The sequence below is a fragment of the Phlebotomus papatasi genome, chromosome 3 (genome assembly GCF_024763615.1).
Source record: "Phlebotomus papatasi isolate M1 chromosome 3, Ppap_2.1, whole genome shotgun sequence".
In the NCBI taxonomy this organism is placed as follows: domain Eukaryota; kingdom Metazoa; phylum Arthropoda; class Insecta; order Diptera; family Psychodidae; genus Phlebotomus; species Phlebotomus papatasi.
In genome coordinates, this window is record NC_077224.1 from 43,806,855 (window position 1) to 43,819,189 (window position 12,335).

The following is a 12,335-nucleotide window of genomic DNA, read 5'->3' on the forward strand; positions in this document are numbered from 1 at the left end:
TTAGTAATGCGTTGAAGCTCTTTCGAATTTTAAGCAACTAATAAGAAATATGCATCACAATTAATGCTATATAGTAACCACAACTAATATGATATAGTTATTACAGCCAATAAGATGGGTATCAACCCCATTTATTTAGTAATTGGAACTAATATGTTATAGTACCCATTACTATTTTGATTTAGTTGTGATAACTAAATGAAAAGGATACTTTAACTAACTGTGGTCAACTATTTCATTTAGTTACCTAAACTAAATATATAGTTGGGTCTATATTTACTATATTTTATAGTTCTAATAACTGCATATGAGCTTGTACGAACTAATTTTTTCTAAGAGTGTAGGGTAAGTGTGCCAAATTTCGGCGTAGTCATATACAAGCACCAAGTCCTAATATTAGTAAATGTTATATTTTTGATACATATTGAAATTTTCTTTTGACGCATGTTCACGATAAGATTTTTCCAAAGGATTTGATATTTTTATGACAGATGTCACTAATTCCGCATTTTAGTTGTATGTAAATATTGTAACACGCCTTTTTACCTTTCTTTTGGTGAAACTCTTATCAAATTCTGGTTATTTTTCACTGAGATACGAAATAATAATGGAAATGACAAGGGAACTGATCGTGTACACGTATCTAGAAAATCCTGAAAAGAATTACGCAGACCTTGGAAAACTAACAAATACCTAGATACAGAAAAAGTACAGGTACAAAAATTATAAAAAGTTTCCAAAAAAAATACATGGTTTGGATGGCGATACCAAATACTTGAATAAAAGAACTAATATAAGTTTAAAAAAATATTCTTCTTTTTTTTTAATATTATGTATACTTCACTTTTAAAGCATTATTCTTGGGTGCAATCTTAACGTGCACACGCTTTACTTCTCTTTCAGATGTGTTCTTAGGAACCTCGAAAACTAGTTTATCGTTGTTTTCTTTAAATCAATTCAAATTTATTGAAAAATTAATAAAAATATAGACATTGTTTTGGGTGCAGCAACTTTGAGTGGAATTTCGGACAATTTTCATTAATTTAGTTTCTTTACCGTAGATACACAAAAATTTGGGCGAAATTTAAAGCTCACCTTAATTTGCTACAGTATGCTCCTAACCGATTGTGGAAAATTCGCCATAAATTTTGTCACATTTTACTAAAGTTAAATTATTATTTTTGCACTATTTCGAAGAATTATCATCATCATCGTTCTCAACCGCTTAGCCTTATTGGGGTCGCGGGACCATGACATCAAGGTTAACAGCCTACGCCTGCCGATCCTCCGCCATTTCAGGAAAATAATTTCAAGGAATTTCACAATTTATTTATATATCGATACAAATCGGTTGTGAACTGATAAACATAATCCGAGTGTTCATAGAGAAAGTTTCCCAAGAGGTTTCGCATTTGAAAATCAGTTTCGAAAGCCAAAAAAAATTGTTTAATGCTCGTTTCGTCCTTATGGTGGTTAAAGCACCTCTCATTCGATTTTTGAAGTGTCTCGGGTGTTTTAAATCTTTAAACTGTTATGTTATTTCGTGAACTTTTATATCGTTTTGAATTTTTAGCATACAAAATTGAAATTACGTTTCCAGTATTCGAAAATTAACGACATTTTATGTAAAATCGATTTGAAACACCAAGTGCGTTTTTTCAATTTTTTTTTTCAGGTAGGGTGGGGTCATAACTTGTGGACGTTATATACTTATAGACAGCATGCAAAAATCTTAAGTTCTTACATATAACAAATTTCGAAAAATCATAAAATTATTAGTTTATGATGTGATTAACAATTTTGAGATTTTTTGAAATCTGTTTTAGATAAGACCTTAAGATTTTTGCACGCTGTCCATGAGTGTATAACGTGCATAAATATTGACTCCACCCTATCTTTTAAATATAAATCATATTTGTCTGACTCCTCCTGGCGACTTCTAGGTCCAAAAAATAAACAGCTCTACAGAAAATATTTCTAATCCGATTATGGAAAATTTTGGTTCGTTATGGCCGTTAGGGCTCTAGTACACCTTTTAGATCGGTAAATTATTATGTAATCGAAATTCACATCCATTTCTCAGACATTTTGCATATGTCTATTCCACTCTTTTAAACTCTCCTTCTTCTTTTGAACATCACACTAAAATAATTTTAGTTCAATAGAATTTTTGAGAAAGAAGGAGATATGAATTTCGATTACACGAAATTTTACAGATCCAAAAGATGTGCCAGAGCGATTAAAAAGGTTTTTAAATTCCTAAAAAGAATTGTACCTAAGTGATTATGAAATGATAAATAATATGTATATATGTATTTATTATTCATCTTAACCACCCACCCCCCATGCGCCCATCGTCGTGTTAGCTTCGATTAACAACCTCCAGAGCAAAACGATTAGTTTCAAATTCTACTCTCTCAAACTATTTTCAACTATTTTGATAATATGCTTTTTTATTCCCGGAAATGTCGTATCAGAGCTATCAGAGTATTTAAAGAAATGTTTTATTGGATCTTATTTTGGAAATTTATTTGATTTCCATAGTGATTGATTTAAAACTTTGAAAATTATTCGATTTCATATTTTAAATCGCGTAAGAGCAATTTCATAACTGTTTTTATATCATATAAATGAGTTGCGATAACGCAAAATTAAACTGTTGAAACATTGTAAAGTAGGTGCAAATTGTATCGCAATGATTGACCCTTTTATGTTAGCTCAATGATAAAATCCATCCACGTCAAAAGGACCACAAGGTATTGTAATTAGGGTTGAAAAGATGACGCATTTTGTATCCATCAGGGATCTCCTGTTGTTCCAAATCGTGTAATCTTGATGGATTTTATATGTAATTAAGTGCGAAGTTGTGATAAAAAGGAAAACCTTTCAGGTTTTGCAGCATTTTTTTTCGGTTTCTTCCGAAAGTCTTTTTCTTGAATATATTATTTCTTCATCTAAAAAATGTCTGAAGGGGGGAAGGCAAAAGGAATAATTTCCATGGCAATTTGGTTCCATACAACTTCCTCATGAAATTATGCGTCGAAACGGAAATTGGATCATTATAAAAGTTCCCTTTCTCTGCCAGTTGAACAAGTGAGTAACTTTTGATGATGGCTGGTTAAGTTTTCCACGAAAGTTTTCCACATTTCCTACCCCCTAGCGCACCGTCGAAATGTGTTCTATGTAATAACTTAAATATATGAGCGAAAATCGTCTCCATTTCGATTATTCTCTCATCACGTGGAAACATTTCAGGAACATGATCAGAATCTGCCTTTAGGGCATCAGTCAAACTCCCATCAATGAGTCCCTGGGGTAGGATAATTTTTTTTTGTACTTGTTTGGCTGATTTTACTCTGCAATTTTCACCATCGACAATTGGGCAAAAAGTTGATGAGGAATTTAACATGCGAGACTCTCTAATTGAATTTAGAAAATAATTTTTCGCCAATTTACTTGAGGTAATTGAATAAAATAAAATATTTCGCGTAGATTCTATTAAAATTTTAGTATAATTTGCCATCTCATCCAAAGGCAGTCAATTAAAGTTGGTGGGTGTTTTACAGAACTCCTACTCCTCATCGTCATCACTAATTTACAAGGTTTTTGGTTATATTGCTAAATCATTAAACTGCAATATACATATATGTATATCCGATAAACATGAATTTTCCTCAGTGCAAATATCAATCAACTCTTTTTGCCCCGAGCGATAAAAGAGTATAAATCACTGATGGAGAGAACACAGATGGATTTTTAAAAAATTAATTCACTGATTTTTCCTGTTCAAACAATCAAGAGATTTTAATTAATGAAATCAAAATTAATATCAAGAGGTTGAGAGATATTTCAACTATGATAGAAAAAAAAAAGATATTAAATTTTGTTTATTTTATCCATGTTCTCTCCATTTCATGAAGGAAACTTGTTGAATATTCCCTCTCGAGGAAAGCTCCTTCAAACAATCTCTTCGGCTATTTGCTTTTGGGCCAGATATACAGAAATGATGAGAAACTATTTAATTTCAACTCAAGATTCACTCGTTCCTCCCATCAGCATTTCATTTCGCAAAAAGCAATAGCCAAGTAAAATTCGCAGAGTGGTCGACTCAAAAGCTTAAGCATATCTTACTCAAGTTTTAGGGGAAAGTATAGGTACCCTCCCTTCGAACGTTCATACCTTCGAATAATATGAATTTTCTTCCTGACAAGCTTTTCCTGACAAGCTTGATCCAATTTCAACTAATTTTTATTCGAAATTCAATTAGGGTAAAGGCTCATAATTTTGGACAGTCTGCTTATAAGCATCGATGTTCCAAGTTTGAAGTGCGATATTTTCAATACTAATTGATTTTTTTGTTACTCTCTTTTCAGAAAGGTTGTTTAGAAACTTGGCAAGCTAATTATCATCCAATTTTTAGTAAAATTAGTTTTAATACATTTAAAAATGAATTGATATGTGGAGGTGAATTTGACTCTTATTTTGGACAACTTGGTTATTAATTTGGACAAATTGGCTGTAAATTTGGACAGTTAATCCGCCTCAAGAGGATGCCCATTGTTCTTCATTTCATGAACCAATCTTATCAAGTCCTCTTCCTGTTCATGTAAGGGAAACGTAGAATGTCACAAGAAGCCCGGAAACTTTCCATATCATTCATTAAAATGAGTTGACTTCGGTACTCCAAGTACGTGCGGATTCGTTCATTCCCTGGCCTTTCCGGGAGCCTTTCAAGGCATTTCTCGCTACATCTCTACAGGCATATGTCCAACCTAGTCATCGCAAAAGCTAAAACTTCACGAAATTTCGGGAGGAAAACACCTGTCCAAAATTTGGACTATCACCTCACTGGTGAATGTCTTTAAAAATTTCCCATTTTTCACACGAAAAATCTAATTCACAAGGCAAATCTCACTTCAGGTCAAATTTACAAATCACTATTAACGTGAATCAACACAATATTCAATGAATATTCAATAGTATCACTCAAAAAAAGCGAAGAAACATTGTTAGTACTTCACCACAGCTAAATAAGACTGAAGTAAACACGAAGTTCTGTCATATTTCTCGTAAGCAATTGCTTACACTGAAGTTTCAACAAAGCAGTTTTAACTCAAATCATATTCAAAATTTAACGTATTTAGTCTTAAAATCTTCCAAAAAGAACAAATATTTAGATAGAATTCATTATTCATCAAATATTGGAATAAAAATCCATCATTTTAATCAATTTATTTTTAGTGTCCAATTTTATGCTCAAAGTGTCCAAAATAAGAAACTGGTCAAGATTATAAGCCTTTCCCCTATATTGCTTCTAGAGTGTTTTGGATAATATTTTGTATGATTTATGTATCGGTTCAAATAGGTTGTAAACCGATGAATGGTAAATGATGCGAAAGTATTTTTTAGATAATGTCGGTTGGATCAGCAACTGTGCTATGGTATTTGTTTTGTATTTGCATTCATTGCAAACACAGTGCACTTATGTGTCACTTACAACGAATGATGTCACAAAGTAAATGCAGTTAGCACAGTTGCTGATCTAACCGATGATGTAGCATCTCAGTTACGAGTTGGAGCACTTGGCAAATCCTGTGTTTTGCCATCCCTTTTTACAAAACCTAAGCAAAATTACCTGAAAATATATTGTTGACCTAAAATCGTGCAATTAAATTTATTATTTTCTTGTACAGCTGGAGCAATAAAACATTCACAGCATCTCCAGAATTGCATGATGTAAAGCGCTGAATGCATTATAAATGGGCGAATTGGTTTACTTAAGAGTGATTCGTTGAAAGTTTTAATTGATTCTTAATTTCTTCTTCAGAACAGATCCCAAACACGCAGGGTCAGTAGAAAATTATGGTGAAAGAAAGCGACGATGATGAAATTAAATAAATTTTTAGTGGGATATGTTTGAACATGAAAACAGCATTCCAAACATGATGACTGGTCCACTATCCACACGCATGTATATACTTTGGAAATTCGATAATTGTTTGTTTTTGATGTCGTATCTGAGAATTTGGGAAGTTTAGAGAGATTTGAGTAAAATTATTAAATTAATTCAAAGAGAGTAATAAGCCTAAATAATTTACTTATGGAAATTGTTATTATTTTACTCTTAATTTGTTCACTCACTGGTAAAAATAAAAGGATCAAGTTGATCCAAATTTGATCCTTTTGCAAAAGATGGATCAAATTTCGATCTCTGAATACACATTTATCATAATAGAACACGCCCAATAAGCAAAACTTGGCCAAATCATCGAAATTAAATCGAAATCTCTGAATCTGTCGAGCGTATTTCGACAATATTTAGTCAAATTTTCGAATTGGTCAGAAAATGCTCTTTGGGCGTCAATTTGATCCATCCTTTGCAAAAGGATCAGTTTAATTTTTTTAATTTTTACTAGTGTTTGAATGCGAATTGCATGTGTTTTCCTAACATAAACAGTGTATTTTTCAGTTTAATCGTGCTATTCTATTGAAAAATGTAGGCGAAAGTCGTCTGCCTTCAAGCGAAAAATTGAGTTCCAAATTTAAGATTTTTTTCTGAAGAATCCACAAAATGGATTTTATTTTCTACTACACCAAAAAATTCTCTTGTTCATTCGGCGTATATGATTACCTCATTTAGCACTTGCAAATCCTCAGTTTTTCCTTCTGAGGAAATTAAAAAAGTGATGTCGATTTGTATGAAAGCAGCTGGCATAGTCTGCCTTCAAACGCGAGGCAGCTGCCTTTAAATGCTTTTTTTTCACTGAGAATATTGAATCAATAAAACTAAATGGGCTATAAATGATTAGGTTGAAGCCTAACGCACTCACTAAAATCATCACTGCAGTCAAAAGGCATTAAACAATAACTTTTCTTCACATTTTTCTGAAGAACTGTTTTGCACTTGAAAATTTGGAAGAAAAAGCCATTGAAGTTGAAAATTGTCAACTTGAAACATCCCGGCCGGAGCAAGATAGCAGGTTATAAGTATTTGTATGACGTTCGTCAGAGAAAAGTAGGAGTTCGATTTCACATGTTTTGATGTATGGAAAGATAGGATTTAAAGGCACACGACATTAGCATTTAAAGGCTGCTGCAGGGTGATATTTTCAAATTTTTGCAACCCACAAAAATTGTGTCATCTGAACCAAAATGTATTAACAGAAATATTAAGCCTGATTAACCTTCTATGTGTCACAATGGAAGATTTATTTGTAAAATGATTTTTACTATGAAAAATCACATGATTTGTGGAACATCAAAATTACAGTTTAGAGCTCATTTTCATTTTTTTTGATCTAGCATCTAGGAAATAGAAGCTAGGCTCTCCATTTTTTAATGATTTGTCAGGATGATGGATAGCTACCTAATAGTTAATAGAATATAATTTATGTTTTTGAGAACAACGAAAAAATCGCAACATTTGAAGGCTGCTGCATTTAAAGGCAGACGACTTTCCCCTACATGTTTCTTATATTCCTTTACCAAACCAAACCAAAGAAAATTGGATAATGCAGAAGCACTTGGGAACAGTAAAGAGTTGTTAATTTTTCACTGGAATAGAATCCTAAACCTATAATTCTTGTTAGTACTACATATAAGTTTGCAATTATTTCCTTCCGGAAAAACTTCTTCGATTGTGTGAAGGTGACCTTGTTAGGAAACATCTTTAGCCTTTGATCTGACTCAACCGTAACCCATTTGTTGTACAAAAAGATAAGACAAAGGAATTAGAAATTTTCCAAGAAAATATTCTGTGAATTTAATATTTATTTACGTCATTCGCAGCGTTAATTTTAAAAATTCGAAGGTTCTTTCTAAGTCTAGTAAAAGAGAATTTTACTTCTCATTTTGTTCGCATAGTGGTCAAAAGTACTTCCTGTACGAATTTCGAAATGTTCGAATGTCAAAATTAATCATTAAATTCTCATAATCACTAAGTGAGAATATAGTGTGATATTTCATATATGTATATCATCCCACCTTACGCGAAAACTTAATTTGAAAATTCGAAATTGAATTTAAATTCTTCGAACCACAACGACTTTTAATTTTTTTTACATAAGACCCTGATTTTGACACAACTTGCTACTTGGGTAATTAGCTGAGACACCTTTCAACAAAATTTTTAACAAATTTTCCCTGATGTATTTTCTGGCATTTGCTATTGAATTCTCACTTGTAAATTCATTGCAATCTCTGTGACTAATTGCTAAAGTAGGTAATCCTAAAAAATGTTTCCGCATGTGATCGTGCGCGATCTCTCTCAACAATGACAATAGAGTAAGTCTTTTTGTAAGGGGTGTGAGGGGGTGTTGGTCTGTCTTTCACTTCTGTGTAGATGGTCTTTTTCACACATTCTCCGCGTCCATCGGGCTGGGCTCCTTCTAGTGTTTGCACACACGGCGTACAGCAAACGAAACGTGACTTTGCATTCGATTTCCTCCATAACACACAATATTCCCCGATTTGGGCTCTCACCCATGTTTACTCAGCCATGTGGGTACACATGAGGACTGGTTGTTGCATCGCCACATCCTCCCATATTTACCCATGGAGGCCTCCCTTCTTTGCTCCCGCTGCCGCCATCCTCCAGTCTCCATCAGCTGGGGATGTGTATAATGTTATGTTTATGTGCTGCAGCACCAAATTGTTCAATTGGTTGTTTATTTTAATTTGAAATTCATGTATTTCATTTGTATCATCTGGCACCGTTTCCATGTTCAGCATCTATTGGGACATGCTCCATTCCTGGATTGCACGCAGCCTCCAGCTTCACCGTGCGGTTCTATGTCGGGAAAATATTCAGGTGCTGTATAAAATTTCCCCAGCACACGTCCAAGATGGCAAAAAAAATGCTAAGAAATTCAGTACATTTTTGCCAGATGGACTGTGGATGATGGTCCATTGCATTTTCATCACAGAGAAATTGGAAGGAATTATTTATAAAGATCAAACTGCAAATGCTAGGCGTAAAATGCTATTCGGTCTGAATTGCATCAATAGAATAGTTAGTCGAAATATATCACTATTACGAACCAAAAATAGAAAATAAAAATTTTAATAAAATACTCAAAAATAAACTAACGATCAGACGACATAAATATTTTATAATAATCTTAATATGTAATGATTAGAAATCCGCAAAAAAGTAATAAATGGTGAATACACATAGAAATTTACATACCAGTACTTCATGTAATACTCAAATACGACCTATTGAGTGATTTTTTTGTAATTGATCCACACACCCCAAGTGGCATCACCTGACAGAACTCTAAGGACATTTTTACAGGACAAAATTAACTATGACGATGCATCATTAATCGATGGCCATATAAGTGGTACCTCTTATTAAACAATTATACATTTTAGACAAACAAGCGAGTAATTTGTGGTCACAAGAATCACTAAAATTGATCTTTACTTTACCTTTTAGTGGCGCTATCTTCAATATATTATAAAATAGTGCAATATATTAACAAATAAATTGTGCAATTTAATAGGAAATAATAAGTAATAAAATAAGAAATAATTGGAAGTGATAAACCATACGAATTATGTTTAATTCAGAGGACACTGTTTCCAATTTCCGATGCAAGCCAATATCCCGAAAGTTAAAATTTTAAACGCCAAAAATTCTGAAAAGTTAAAATTCCAAATGGGTCGAAAATCTGGAAGCCAAAATTCAGAATAGGTCGAAATCCCGAACGGGTCAAAATTCTGAATAGCCAAAATCCGAAAAAAGCCAAAATCCCGAAGAACCTAAATCATGAAAAGCTTATTTCCCGAATGGTTAAAATCCTGAAAAGAACAAAATTATACAGAAGATAATGTGTTTTACCAAAACACAAAAAGGTTGCTTTTGACTCGAGCAAGCGCGAATGCAATCGTAGCCTAACTACAATATTTACTTTTATATTCAAAAAAAATCGGGATTTTAGCACTTTCGGATTTTGACATTTGGAATTTTGGTTTTTCGGGATTTTGGCCCTTTCGAGATTTTCCCTTTTCGGAATTTTGATCCATTCGGGATTTCGACAGGTTCAGGATTATGTATCGCCCATTCGGTATTTTGGCTTTTCGGGATTTTTAGACTTTTTGGAATTTTGGCGTTCGGGATTTTGACCGGGATTTTAAAAATGGCATTGAATAAACGAGCAGTAAAAAGTCAAAATTGGTCAGCAGAAAATTCGAAATAATCAGTAAAAAAATAAAAAAGTGGTCAGTAAAAATAAAAAAGGGCAGCAAAAAGTATAAACAGATCAGTAAAAAATTAAAAAAGAGCAGTACCTTATTAAAAGCGGTCAGTTAAAAATGAAAAGTGGTCAGCAAAAAATAAAAAGTGGTCAGTAAAAAAATAAAAAGTGATCTGCAAAAAATTAAAAGTGATCAGCAAAAAATTAAAAGTGATCAGTCAAAAATAAAATATGGTCAGCAAACAAATTAAAATTGAGCAGTAAAAAATAAAATTTGTTTAGTAGAAAGTAAAATGTTATCAATAGAAAATAAAAAGTGGTCAGTAAAAAATTAAAAATGGTCAGTAAAAAAATAAAATGGATCAGTAAAAAATAAAATTTGATCAGTAAAAAGTAAAGTGATCAGTAAAAAAATAAAAAGTGGTCAGTTAAAAATTTAAAATGAGCAGTAGAAAATAAAATTTGTTTAGTAGTTTGCTGGCCAATTTTTTTTTTTTACTGCTTCTTTTAAATTTTTTGCTGATCACTTTTTAATATTTCACTGATCAATACGAATATTTCTTTTAGATATATTAGATATATTTCTTTTTTTTAGATCATTTTTAATTTTTCGCTGACCACTTTTTATTTTTTACTACTCATTTTTAATTTTTTACTGCTTTTTTAATTTTTTTTGCTGCTCATTTTTAATGTTTTTCTCATTAATTTTTAATTTTTTACTGATCAACTCGAATATATCTACTGATCAATTCGTAGTTTTTACTGACCAAATTTAACTTTTTACTGACAAAATTGAAAATTTTTGCTGATTATTTCGAATTATTTGCTGATCAAATTTGATTTTCTGCTGACCACTTTTGACTTTTTACTGACAATTTGTTTTTTGCCTTTAAAAATCATGTCATATCATAATTATTTTACGAATTCCTCCACTCGAATATTGATATATTCCCAATTGGTTAATATATAATTTTATTGGCTTTATGTAATAATATTTATTGTTCAAATTTTGATTAACACTAAATTAAGTGCTAGTCCAAGTCGTTTCAATGACCTACGAATAATCTTTATATGACATAATTCGTGCACTATAGTAAAATTTTGCTACTTGGGTTACGACTGGTTAGTGAAATTTGGGATTACTTGATGTGTTATTCACTCGTGTCACTCTGCTAAAAACCGTTTATGCCTATGCAAATCGGGTTTTAATATTTTGTACAAATTTATAAATCTGGAACGCAAAATATTAACTAAAATAAAAAAGAGATCGTTTCAAATAACAAATTCTCTTGAAATCGGTTATAAGATACAATTGACAGATTTGCCTAACTTTTGATCGTTAAAATCCTAGCGCCAGGAATATGTTATTTTTTGTTAGAAAGTGTTGTAAGTTTTTTTTTTAAGATTGCTACATGGGTACGCATCATTTCACTATTTGGCTCAGATTTCAAAAATTATTTTTAATATTTTGTAAAAATCACTCATTACAAATTTTCTAGAATTTTTTAGAAAGGTTTTTCTTAACGATATCTGAGAAGAAAAATTTATGATAAACAAAATAAATTACCGGCAAAGGCCTTGATGAGTTAAATTCTCTCAGGAAATGATCTCTTGAAAATGCAGATCGCAAGTTGACGAAACACTGAGGAAGGATTAAGGTCCATAAGAGTCTCGAGAGAACCCATTCAGCACATGACGAAATTCATTTGAAAGCAATCTGTAAGAATCACTCCAGACTCGTATTATTTACCAAAGAAAGAATGTGCTTCTTGAAGTCAATGCGGTGACTCTTGTCCAATCGAATTCTCATCTCAATAGGGGACGATAAGAACACTCTGGCGTTCATTTCTCGGCGACCACTTGAAAAAGTCTAAAAAGAATGGTGAAAATACGGTAAGTTTAGGTCATATGAGTGGTATGAGATATTCAATCCTGCCTTCGAGACACTTTTCAAACCCTCCTGAACTTCCTTCTGCCGCCAGGAAGGCTTCGTGAGAAAATCTCCATGATTTGCAGGCAGAGAAGTGGCAGGAGAGCATCCAAGAATGGCGGATGTTCAAAGAACTTTGATGGCAAAATTGACAAAATCAAATATTCATTCCAACGCTTTTGAGGGAAGAGAGATCTAATTAACGT